Genomic DNA, 12,035 nt, shown 5'->3' with positions numbered 1-12,035 from the left:
ACCTCTTTTAACGCTTGCTCGCTCCCTATCACTCTTCCCTTAGTACTTACGGTCTTGCAGCCTCCGTGCACCGTAACAAAGGTTGAAAAGCGAAAATAATTCCTGGCGTGGAGCGACGGTAGCCGGGCCGGGACCTTCAACGGAACGGAGAAGCCTAATGAGCGCGTAGTGATGACGCAACACGCAGCCTAGGCTTTTCTCTTCCCCAGCGACGTGTGAGTGGAAAATGTCTAGGCGCGCGCTGTTGTCATGGTAACCAATACCCGCCTCTTTGCCTGGGAGCTTGCTTGCGGCCTGTTTCTTCAGGTTAGCCAGAAAGTTGTTAAAAAGAACAATAATAAATAGCACAATGACAATATATAGCCTAATAAGAATATTTAATATAATATATGATATATTATAATCTATAATATTTACATAATATGTCGACAGTATAACACCATTGTTTAAAGCCTTTACGTATAATCTCAAGAAGGCTGTTTTTATAAAATAAGGAAACTGAGGCCTGCAGATGTTAAGTAGTTAATTTAGTAAAGAGGAAAACCCAGGTATGTTGAGCTTCAAAGCGTATGAACTGCCTCTGCACTGTTGGCTGGATTGTTCCTCGAGTGGAATTTGACAATTAATTCCCATATCTTAATGGAAATATTACGTTGAGAATATTTCCTCTCTTTGTTCTAACATTAGATTAAACAGGCAATTTTTTGAGTCGTAATTTGATCCACTGGTTGGCATTTACCTTGAAGAAGAATTACTACAAGTCATTATTCTGCCAAATACATTGGTCACTGTGAACTCAAATTAGCACTGTTTATAAATCAGTGTCTTGAATTGCAGAACACGAACCCACAATTTTATCACATGTGGGCACGTTTATAGAATTAAATGTATAGGCCCATAAAATTCAGGATCAACGACTGAACAATTGGGATTTCCATTGTACCTATCTTTAATATCCCATGAAATGCCCTAGATTTATGCATGCATGTTAAAATTATGTGATCAAAGGATACATCAACTTATAAATAGTAAAGTATTTTTGGTGTTGAAAAATATTTCCTTTAAGATCTACTCCCTTAGCCACTTTCAAATATGCAGTACAGTATCATTAACTGTAGTCACCATGCTGTACGTGTAATAGAAAAAAAAAGGAATATTTGCTTTATATTCAGAAAGATCTAGCATTGAAAATGGATTCCATTAGCTGAATGACTTTGAGCAAATTGTATATAACATCTCTAAGTCTCACTTTCCCCATATTTTAATTGTGGTTGATGATACTGTTGACCTCTTAGGGCAATTTTCTGCAGCAGTCCTAACTCCTTGACATTTTGTAGAGCTGGGACAAGAGTGGAAATGGAGACCCACATACCATATATCAAAATATTTAAACATTATAAATACAAGAGCTAACAAAATGTAAAATTATAATATGTTCGTTCTATCATCCTATTTTGAAAATGACCTGGAAAGCAAGGCTGAGTTTAGAATTCCTATGTGTCAGAATGTGGGATATTCAAACAGCATTGGTTGGCAAATGTATCCTGCCTTCCATGTGTCACCTCCTCCCACTTAGTTTGATACCATTGGAGGCCTTGTGTTCATGCATATGGACACCCACCTCAAATGTCCAAGTCTGACCCTGCCTAGGGTTGGCATATTTTTTAAAATGTATGCTGTGTTAAATTTGAATTTTAGATAAACAATGAATACTTATTTAGTATAATTATGTCCCGTGCAATATTTGGAACTTATTCATACTAAACAATTATGTGTTGTTTGTCTGAAATTCAAATTTAACAAAGTATCCTGTATTAAATTTGGCAAACCTACTCCCACTCCACTGCTTTGTCACCTCTCTGACCTAGGGGCCTTTTTGCTACATGTTGGGTCTAATGATATAGATACTAGAAGCACTGTTGGCCCTCAGCAGAAAAGACCTGGGGTAAAAAATCACTGTTAGCCATTTTGGAGCCTTATGAGCAGAGAATTTTGAGAGCCAGGTACTCAAAAGCATTCCCCCCCGCCCCAGGAACTGACTTTATTATTTTAACAAACCTGTATGTTTATTTTAAGGAGTAAAATATTCATTAGGTATGTGACTTTTGCTGAAGTTTTTGGTTCATTCTTACTGACTATGGTCATGACTATTTAATTATTTTTTCATGTTTATTTTTTGTTTTTTTAAAACTTTTAAATTTTTAATTGAAGTATAGTTGATTTATAATGTGCATTAGTTTCTGGTGTACAGCAAAGTGATTCAGTTATACGTGTGTGTGTGTGTGTGTGTATTTATATATATATATATATATATATATTCTTTTTCAGATTCTTTTCCCTTATAGGTTATTACAAAATGTGGAGTATAGTTTTCTGTGCTATGCAGTAGCTCCTTGTTGGTTATCTATTTATATGTAGCTTTATATGTGTGTATATATATATATATATATATGTATATGTATATATAATGAAATATTACTCAGCCATAAAAAAGAATGAAATAATGCCATTTACAGCAACATGGATGGACCTAGAGATTATCATACTAAGTAAAGTAAGCCAGACAGAGAAAGACAAATATCATATCACTTATGTGTGGAATCTAAAAAAAAAAAGATATGATACAAAAGAACTTATATATGAAACAGATCCACAGATATAGAAAACAAACTTATGGTTACCAAAGCGGAAAGATAGGGGGAGGGGTAAATTAGGATTTTAGGATTAACGTATGCACACTACTATCAAAAGCATTTTTTAAACATCAAGGCACAGGTTCTGAGTGAACATCTCCCTCATAGATTCCTTGCCCTTTGGGACTGGATGTAGGTGAAAAAGAGCCAAATTGAGCCCTGTAAAGCACTAGGTCCAGTATAGGAAGCATTCTCTCCCAGTTCTAAGTGTGGGGTGGTTCTGCAGCATTCATTGACCTGGGAGAATTACAATGATGATCCAAGATTGGGAGTTTGATTGATGATGGATCAAAAGATTAAGAGAGTCTATAACAAAGTATCACAGACTGCCATAACGAAGTACCACAGACTGGGTGGCTTGCACAACAGAAGTTTATTTTCTCACAGCTGTGAAGGCTAGAAGTCCAGTATCAAGGTGTTGGCAGTGTTGGTTTCTTCTGAAGATCATGTGGGAAGGATCTGCTCTAAGCCTCTCACTTTGGCTTATAGATGGCTGTCTTCTCCCCGACTTTACATAGTCTTCTGTCTGTACTTGTCTGTGTCCAAGTTTCCTTTTTTAAGAAGGACACGTCCTATTGGATTAGGGCCCACTTAATGACCATACTTTAACTTAATTACCTTTAGATAGGTTTAAAGAGCCTATCTCCAAGTGTAGTCATAGTCTGAGATACTGGGGGTTAGAATTTAAACATATGAATTTGGTGTAGGGGGAGGGGGATGGAGACACAATGTATCTCATAACAGGCACAAGAGAGTGGAAGGACTCTCTATTTGGACCTGAAGTCTTCTAGAATGATGGCAGGAGTTGGGGCTGAAAACCAGTCCTCTGATTTTTCTTCCTTCTGCCCCTAAATATGGTCATTCTCCAGAGATCAGTCCTTGGTCTTCTGCTTGTCTTACTCTGCTCTTTCGCAGAGTGGTCTGATTATGGTGGTGACTAATTTGTCAAATCTTACTCAACTATAGACTTAAAAGAAGTTAATCTTACTGTTTATAAATTATAACTCAGTAAACATAACAATTTAAAAGAAGTGACTATAAACATTTAATTATTGATATGGAAGAAAAATTTGAAAACCATCTTCTCTCCTAGGATGCATAGGAAAAAAACAAAGAGATGAAATCAATAAGATTTAAAGAAGTGATAAATACAAGAGTCAGAAGACTGAGAAACAACCTTTGATTAATTAATATAATCAAAGAAAATGACCAGAATAAATAATGAAAAATATAATAGAAAATGTTCAGGAGTTTTCATTAGTCTGCAAGTGAAAGAGTGCATTGGTTTCAAGACAGCAGCAATTAAAAGAGACTATCTACTAAAAATATCCTAAAGAATTCTTTTTTAATTTCAAGAATTAAAAACGACGTCTTGCAACCATAAAACCCCCTACAGCCTACAAAGGGACAAAAAAAATCAGTCAAAAACTTGTTTGTTAAACTAAATGCCTGAAGGTAATTATGCAATATCTACAAAGATTTGAGGGAAAAGATTGGGACTCAGTATTTTCTAGATCGCATATATATTATTAATTTATGCAAGAAAAAATTTCAAATTTTATTTCTTGGGAATACATCTTCCTTAAAGTGTTCCTAAAGACATAAATCCAGCTGACAGGGTAAAAAAATGAAGGTTTCAAGAATGGACAATTCATGGTGTAAAAGTATTCTGTTGAGACTAAAGACAGTTAGGACTTAATAATTATAAATATGGTGTACTAGTCCACTTTTTGTTGCATAACCACTACAAAGTTTTAGTTGGATAAAACAATAAGCTTGATTGGCTAATGTGGCTCAACTTCAGGCTACAATAACTGTCTGCACATAGTACATACTCAGTAAATACTTGTTGAGTGAGTTAAAGATATTAATAACTAGACCAAATGTCTACGCATACAGATAACCAGAAATAAATTTTAAAATAAGCTGAGTATATTCAAAATGATACATGTTATGGAAGAACAACATGAACCAGAGTTTACAAATCTCAGGAAAGAGGTGAAATACCTTAAGAAAGGAAGAGAAGTAAAAGAAAAAAAAATATTAGAAAGGTAGATTAAACTGGTTATAACACATAGATAAACAAACATAACAGATAATGCCTTAAGAGAAATAGAGGGTGAAAAGGATTAAAACAATTAAAACTAAAAATATAAATGCAAATATATTTCAAGAGAAAATAATAAATATTGAAGAGAAACAAAGAAGATCCAACATAATTATAAGTGAAGTCACTACAGAAGGAAACCAAAGCAAAGGTGTGGAAGAAATAACTCAAAACTATAATTCAAAAAACATTTCCTGAAAATTACAAGGATTTGAAACTATGTATTGAAAGAGTACATCATTTACCTAAGAATATCAATCCAGATGGCCAACACCAAGACATATTCTAGTAAAATTTAGACTTTAAAGAAAAATTTTAAATATTCCTTGAACATTTAGACAGAAGCAAGCAAGTGACCTATAAGGGAAAGAAATTATATTATAGACACACTTTTAACAGCCAAACTTCATGCCAGAAGAAAATGGAGTATTGTATTTAGGATGCTCATGGAAATAAAATGTGACCCAAGAATTTTATATTCAGCAAAAGTACCTTTCAAATGTAAAGACACAGATAAGCTATCAACGTCATGCCAGAACTCTGTGGATATTGTTCTCTTGAGCACTCCTGAAGAATCTATTAGAAAATGAGCTTCAGGGCTTCCCTGGTGGCGCAGTGGTTGAGAATCCGCCTGCCGATGCAGGGGACACGGGTTCGTGCCCCGGTCCGGAAGATCCCACGTGCCGCGGAGCGGCTGGGCCCGTGAGCCATGGCCGCTGAGCCTGCGCGTCCGGAGCCTGTGCTCCGCAGCGGGAGAGGCCACAACAGTGAGAGGCCCACCTAGCACAAAAAAAAAAAAAAAAAAAAAAAAAGAAAATGAGCTTCATAAAACCAAAATGTCAATAGAGACAATGAAGTGAGGACAGATATCAAGCACTAACTACATAGTTATTTATAGAACAAAGACAATATGAAGTTTCAAAGGCAAAGAGTATTGTATTTAATGGCTGTATGATCCATCAATGCATACCTCTTAAAATGGGGAGAGAATGGTAGGAACATATGAAAAAAATACTTTTTTAGCTTTTTAGTAATTGTATTCCAGTAAGTGTATTAGAATTAGACTGTTATGTGTATATTATTGGGTAAAGCAAATGAATAACTCTATCATTTCCTGTTTCTTTGAGAACCAGAATCCTCAAGTAGAAGAAAGGAGATAAATGTGTTAGAGGTTAGAGTGCAAATCCTAGAGTGCAGAGTGGTCCTTTATTTGAACTGAAAGTATCTGTAGGAACTTATGAGGTTTGATACACACTATGTATATATAAATGCATTGTATGTGGGTTTCCTATTTATGTTCAGTGGAAAGGCCTAGAAACTGATTAGGCTAATACATATCCCTACCTCTAAGACTGTGGTCTTGAAATATCATTTACCACTAAAGGAAACCAGGACTTTTTGGAAAAGGGACAGATTCCAGTCTGGGACAGGAAATGTACAGAATGAGCCTGGAATGTCTTCATATACCAAAAAGCAAGGAAATTATCAAAGACCACTAACATCATGTCGAAAAGATTCAAGAGTCAACTTGAAGAGGCTCCTACTACAGGCCAAAGATGGTGCAATTTGAACTTCAATAAGATATAAAAATTGCAATTATTTGAAAGCCATTAAATATGTTTAAATCTATGAGTTTTTTCTGATATTAAAAAATACTGGTTATCTTTAGAGAATGAAAGGAGACAATTATCATGAAAACTAAAAAGTTTGGGAAAAGAATCATGCTTTTATCCTGCCTTTTCTCTATAAAGGTCTCTACTAAGTAATCAAATAATGATTGAAGGAAAGTGTCTCTTTATAAAAGTATTCGAACTAGTAAATGAGAAAGAAATGATAAAATTGAATCACTGCGTAAGCTTGGCCGAAATTTCCGACCTACAAAATCATAAGATATAATAAAATGGCTAACCACTAAATTTGGGGGTGGGTTTGTTATGCAGTAATAGATAACTGGAACATATCCAAGCATTTTCCTACATTTTTGTCTTAAATGTACTGATTCTCTCAGTTAGAACTGAAAGGTTCCTTATTTTCCCTTCTTAAAATACCAAGATTCAGAAACTGTCTAGAAATCATAGGCTCATTTCTTATTCACCTCAAGTTTGGAGTAGCTGAGTCCAAAAGTCAACATTTGATAGATTTTGTTTACGTGTTGTCATGTTTTCTCTCTGCCTTCTTTGCCAGAAGAATTATTTCCCACAGTAGTATATAATTCTTCTTTCTCAGTAATGTAAATGAGATTAAAGGCACCTCTTCTTTAGAAATATATAGTTAATCATAGAAAGGCATTATCATTTCTAATTTGTATTAAAATGCTTTTTATGATTCAACATGGTAATTAAGATAAAGTTCCTAGAATACAGACCATAAAATAAAATTTTGTCAGCAGGACTACTCAGATGTGGTGACTAAGATGTCGGAAATAAATTATTGCTTCAGGGGTCCCTATGGGAATAGAATTTACCTTTTATATTGTTTTGTCTTTTTGTTGTTGTTGTTTACTTTGGTCGTACTGTGTGGTACGCAGTATCTTTGTTCCCGACCAGGGATCGAACCTGCGCCCCCTGCGGTGGAAGCGCGGAGTCTTAACCACTGGACCACCAGGGAAGTCCCAGAATTCACCTTTTAAATTAATATAAACATTTATGTAGGGCTGCTGTGATGGTTAATTTTTTTTTTTTTTTTTTTTTGTGGTACGTGGGCCTCTCACTGTTGTGGTCTCTCCCGTTGCGGAGCACAGGCTCCGGACGCACAGGCTCAGCGGCCACGGCTCACGGGCCCAGCCACTCCGCGGCATGTGGGATCTTCCCAGACCGGGGCATGAACCCATGTCCCCTGCATTGGCAGGCGGATTCTCAACCACTGCGCCACCAGGAAGCCCTGTGATGGTTAATTTTATGTGTCAGTTTGACTGGGCTAAAGATGCTCAGATAGCTGGTAAAACATTGTTTCTGGGTGTGTCTGTGAGGGTCTTTCTGGAAGAAATTAGCATTTGAATTGGTAGACTGAGTAATGAAGATTGCCCTCAGCAATCATCCAATCCATTGAAGGTCTGCACTGAACAAAATGGTGGAAGAAAGGCCAATTCACTGTCTGCTTGAACTAGGACATCCAACCTTTCTTTCTTTTGCACCTGTTCTCAGGCCTTCAGACTTGGGTCTTGGACTGGAACCACACCACCGGCTTTCCTGGACTTCCAGCTTGCAGAGGGACTTCTCAGCCTCCAAAATCGAGTGAGTCAATCTCTCATAGTAAATCTCTTCCTGTATACTTATATGTATATCCTATCGTTTCTGTTTCTCCATAGAACCCTGACTAATACAGCTGCCAAAATCCCGTTAATTACTTGTTAGTTTTGAAATGGACTCAGTGAAAATGTTTGCTACAATCTTCAAATTTCTTCATTAAATAGGAAGAAAGGCTTTGTCGGAATTTTTTTTTTTGCTTTTTGCTTTATATTTACCAAAGTAAAACTATGAAGCAGTTTGAGGAAGGAGCAACCCTTCCAAATTTGAATTGAACAAGAAACCAAACAAAATAATAAACAGCAACAGAGATTAAAAATGGTATTTGTGGGGCTTCCCTGGTGGCGCAGTGGTTGAGAGTCTGCCTGCCGATGCAGGGGACGCGGGTTCGTTCCCCAGTCCAGGAAGATCCCACATGCCGCGGAGCGGCTGGTCCCGTGAGCCATGGCCGCTGAGCCTGCGCGTCTGGAGCCTGTGCTCCGCGAAGCGAGGCTACAGCAGTGGGAGGCCCGCGTACCGCAAAAAAAAAAAAAAAAAAAAAAATGGGATTTGCAGACCTGATATCTTAAAAACGTAAACCACACCTGTTTGGTAATAGAAACTTGTGTAAATTAACCTCCCACACGCAAATATGAAATGGAAAAGACAAGATGCCAAGTCATAAAACTAAATATATTTTTCTTCCTTGGTAACAGGAAAATAAGACAAATATTACCAATTTGTAAGCAAATACTTCTTTTCCTAGATTAATCATTCTTAATTTGGAGAGGTGAAGGGGATGGTAATGAACTTCTTTTGAGAATCTGATTTTTAAAAAACTATGGAATGCCTTTCAGAAAGCTGCACATACACATGAAGGATTGTACATAATTTCAGGAGGTTCATGGACACCCTAGTACTCTGTGGTCTTCACATTAGGAAATTCTGTCAGAGAGGTCCTCAATCCTAATAACTCTGGAGGAATCCATGGTGATACCATCCCTGTATGTGCCTTTTAGAACATAAAACCTCTAGTAACTGCCATGACCAATTTTGGGGATTAAAAATATTGAGCATTTTTCACCTTTTTGATAATTACCTGCTATATTTTGTTAACTATAGTAATTGTTTTTCTGGAAAAAGGTAGGATTTAAATTCTAAATAAAGTACATAATGCTTGCTTTTCAGTAACTTCCCGTTAAGGAGCAAAGCTCATGTTGTAACTTTTCCTTACTTGATTATTTTCATCCTAATTTCTTCCTCTTGATTTTTCTACTTATGCATGTCTTACAACTGTCAGGATACTCTCAACTGGAAATTGAGTTCACACACATATACGCACAAGACCTTACTCTTTCTGCCAGTGTCCTTGCAGTTCAAGTTCTTCACAACACTCTGTAATCACTGGTTTGTTGTTGTCCATACCCACAATGTCAGGATGATGCTTGATACTTTGAATCATTCAACTCACACATCCAAGTCCAAATTTTACCATATTTGTACTTGCAGCATCTCATTTTTGTTGTAGTAATTCTTACCTTGAAATTATCCTTTTATATCTGCCACTCTGCAGATGTCATGTCTCACAATGTATTTAAGTCATACCAGGTCATTGTAATCAATCCTGTACATATATTTTTTTCTTCTTGAATTGGTCTTTACAAAGAGATTCCAAAAAAAAAAAAGTTCTTTCCTTCAGCCCTTTCAAATTCAATAAACATTAAACATAATTCAGAATTCTTCTTACTGCCACATCTACTTGGACTTAGTCAAAACATAGTTCTGGGAATAGATTACATGTTAATGTTTTACATTTTTGGGCAGTGTATGTTGTCTGTGGACTGTTCCTACTTAGGTATTTGATAATATTATAAATGCCTTACATCATACATGTCTGTATTCTTGAAAGTTGAAACTTTACTGAACCAAAAACATGGGCTTCAATAAATAGTCATGGATGATAGATTTATAGTCAGCTATAATGGGGAAGATGAATTCTTCATAAGAAAGTAATAAAAATTACAAAGTCATTGTGAAATTAAAGACACCTGGGTTCAAATCCCATCTCTTTTGTTTACTAGCGGTGTGATATTCTCTCAATTTCCTTATCTGTTATATAGGGAAAATAGTACCCACACCAGAGGATTTCTGTGGATTAAATTTGAAATAATCCATGCTTAGGGCAGGAGCTGGCCTATAGTTAATACCAAGTAAATATTTATTATTTTCAGAGTGGAATTCATCTTACTTAATGGCTTAGGCTTCCAGTAAGCAAATTATGTGAAAGATAACTTTTAATTAAAATTATCCTTATAAATTCTATAAATTAGTCATAAATTATAGTGTACATAGATTTGTATCTACTACATAACTCCCAGTAATTTATTTAATTAATCATTATTGTGTGCCTACTCTGTACCAAAGGACTATGAGAGGTGCTAGGAAATATGAGAATGAACAAGACTGATGTGATTCTTGTATTTTTTCAGATAGCTTAAAGTCTGTCAGTGATATAATTAACCATAAATTACAAAGTAGTATAGTATATGCTATGATAGTGAAAGTAAAGTATACAGTGCTAGAGGGGCTTTTATGATTTGTTGGAGAAAGCTAGGGAGAAAGTGACAGCTGAGTCCTGAAGGGTGAGTACAAATAAACTAGTAAAGGAGATAAAGTGGTGACAAGGAGGGAAAAGCCTGAAGTCCTTTAGAGGTCATATAAAGGAGTATGTACTTAATCCCCAGGGCAGAGGAAAGGATCAAAGGTTTTTAAACAGTTACAATTAAGAAAGTTGACTCTGGTGTTTATAAACATTGAGCTGGAGTGCAGCCAGAATGAAGGCCTATCTTTACAAAAGAATGACAGCTAATAAATGTAGAGGAACGATAAAATTGTTAAAGCACTACTTTGCAGGCTTAAAATAATAATGTAGGCAAGAATCATTAATGGATGATGGCAAAATGAATGGGAGAAAGGTTGGTGAGGAAGAGGATAGTCACAAGGTATTCAAGTTTTCATCCCACAGGTGATTTGCTGATTACAAAGGGAAATTTGTATCCTTACAATGCAGAGATCTGGTGAACTTGACATTATGTGCCTCTTGACGTAATGCAGTAAGTTGTCATGGGCTGCTGAATTGTGTCTCCCCCAAATTCATATGTTGACATCCTAACCTCTGGTATCTCAGAATGTTACTATATTTGGAGATAGGGACTTTAAAGACGTAATTAAGATAAAATGAAGTCATATGGGTGGACCCTAGACCAAGGAAGTGATGGTGGAGGTGGAGGAAACAGGATGGATTTTGAAACAAACTTATAAAATATAATTGGCAGGGTTTGTTGATAGTTGGAGATGTAGTGGGCGTTGGTGGTGGCAGGGGGAGGAGAATTCTGGGATAAACAATGACATCGATGTTGGTTCCCCTGAGATAGGGAAAAAAGGAGGAGGAACTAGTTTGGGGGAAAAGATGACATCAACTTTGGATAATGACAGCCATTGATCAGGATTTCTGGACCCACAAAGCTGTCATGATAACCACATCATGAAAGGCCACTCATTTTTCCCTAGATGACATTTTAATGTAGTTCATAATTAATTATAAAATCAAGAACTATGCCAGGCACTTACAATTACATTATACATAACAAACATCACATAATCCAATTAAATAATTATTTGGCGTATTTTTTCTTTGAGCCTTAGTTCTTCACTGTAAAACAGGGATAATACTTAGTCATGTTATGCCAAACGTGAGGAAGCAGAAATTGTGTTGTATCCCAGGTGCCTACTATAATGCTCATGTTTATAATAAATGCTTAATAAATATATGTCAAATTGAACACATCTCAAATTTCCCAATGTTCACTCCTCATTCTACCAGTAGACAAGCTTATGCTCTGATCAGTTACAATAAAGTTATTGATTTTTTTTTAACATCTTTATTGGAGTATAACTGTTTTACAATAGTGTGTTAGTTTCTCCTTTACAACAAAGTGAATCAGTTATACA

General features: G+C 36.0%; 1 protein-coding gene and 1 long non-coding RNA gene across 4 annotated transcripts in view; one reads left to right on the top strand and one right to left on the bottom strand.

Moving 5' to 3' along the window:
• The window catches only part of SMARCAD1 (SNF2 related chromatin remodeling ATPase with DExD box 1), a 70,312-nt gene extending 70,173 nt beyond the window's left edge, over nt 1–139 (bottom strand). For both annotated transcript variants that reach the window (XM_007100245.4, XM_007100246.4), the window contains exon 1: nt 51–139. The gene's annotated coding sequence lies outside the window, so the exon portion shown is untranslated. The remainder of the gene's footprint in view (nt 1–50) is intronic.
• Nucleotides 140–238: 99 nt separating this feature from the next.
• LOC114486551 (uncharacterized) overlaps nt 239–12,035 on the top strand; it is a 187,247-nt gene continuing 175,450 nt past the window's right edge. For both annotated transcript variants that reach the window (XR_003680472.2, XR_008617753.1), the window contains exons 1-2: nt 239–306; nt 7,944–8,033. This is a non-coding gene — a long non-coding RNA (uncharacterized lncRNA). The remainder of the gene's footprint in view (nt 307–7,943; nt 8,034–12,035) is intronic.

Source organism: Physeter macrocephalus, chromosome 7 (genome assembly GCF_002837175.3).
Source record: "Physeter macrocephalus isolate SW-GA chromosome 7, ASM283717v5, whole genome shotgun sequence".
Taxonomy (NCBI): domain Eukaryota; kingdom Metazoa; phylum Chordata; class Mammalia; order Artiodactyla; family Physeteridae; genus Physeter; species Physeter macrocephalus.
Note: the sequence above shows the minus strand (reverse complement) of the source record. Positions and strands in the feature narration are given on the sequence as shown.